The sequence below is a fragment of the Branchiostoma floridae genome, chromosome 2 (genome assembly GCF_000003815.2).
Source record: "Branchiostoma floridae strain S238N-H82 chromosome 2, Bfl_VNyyK, whole genome shotgun sequence".
NCBI classification, from domain to species: domain Eukaryota; kingdom Metazoa; phylum Chordata; class Leptocardii; order Amphioxiformes; family Branchiostomatidae; genus Branchiostoma; species Branchiostoma floridae.
Window position 1 is genome coordinate 7,781,639 of NC_049980.1, and position 1,098 is coordinate 7,782,736.

Sequence of the window (1,098 nt, forward strand, 5' to 3'; positions counted from 1 at the left end):
AAATTTTGCGTTTTCATCTTTTCCATTCCTTACTAAGGGGACCTATCCAACCATACCCACGTGTGCCAGGCCGGAACTTAAACCTTAAGCTACAATCGCGACATTAAGGTATCACCCTATCGGTTGCCGTGACAGGCGACAGGCGGTCTTCCAAAAAAAGGAGCTAGCGGTTGCGCCAAAACAGAGCCCATATGCTCAAGAATATCTCGAGAAGGAAGTATCCAAAAATTTTGCGGTTTTCATCTTTCCATTCCTTACTAAGGGACCTATCCAACCATACCACGTGTGCCAGGCCGGAACTTAAACCTTAAGCTACAATCGCGACATTAAGGTATCACCCTACCCGTTGCCGTGACAGGCGGTCTTCCAAAAAAAGGAGCTAGCGGTTGCGCCAAAACAGAGCCCATATGCTCAAGAATATCTCGAGAAGGAAGTATCCAAAAATTTTGCGGTTTTCATCTTTCCATTCCTTACTAAGGGACCTATCCAACCATACCACGTGTGCCAGGCCGGAACTTAAACCTTAAGCTACAATCGCGACATTAAGGTATCACCCTACCCGTTGCCGTGACAGGCGGTCTTCCAAAAAAAGGAGCTAGCGGTTGCGCCAAAACAGAGCCCATATGCTCAAGAATATCTCGAGAAGGAAGTATCCAAAAATTTTGCGGTTTTCATCTTTCCATTCCTTACTAAGGGACCTATCCAACCATACCACGTGTGCCAGGCCGGAACTTAAACCTTAAGCTACAATCGCGACATTAAGGTATCACCCTACCCGTTGCCGTGACAGGCGGTCTCCAAAAAAAGAGGTAGCGGTTGCGCCAAAACGGAGCCCATATGCTCAAGAATATCTCGAGAAGGAAAGTATCCAAAAATGTTGCGGTTTTCATCTTTCCATTCCTTGCTAAGGGACCTATCCAACCATACCAAGTGTGCCAGGCCGGAACTTAAACCTTAAGCTACAATCGCGACATTAAGGTATCCCCCTACCCGTTGCCGTGACAGGCGGTCTTCCAAAAAAAGAGCTAGCGGTTGCGCCAAAACAGAGCCCATATGCTCAAGAATATCTCGAGAAGGAAGTATCCAAAAATTTTGCGG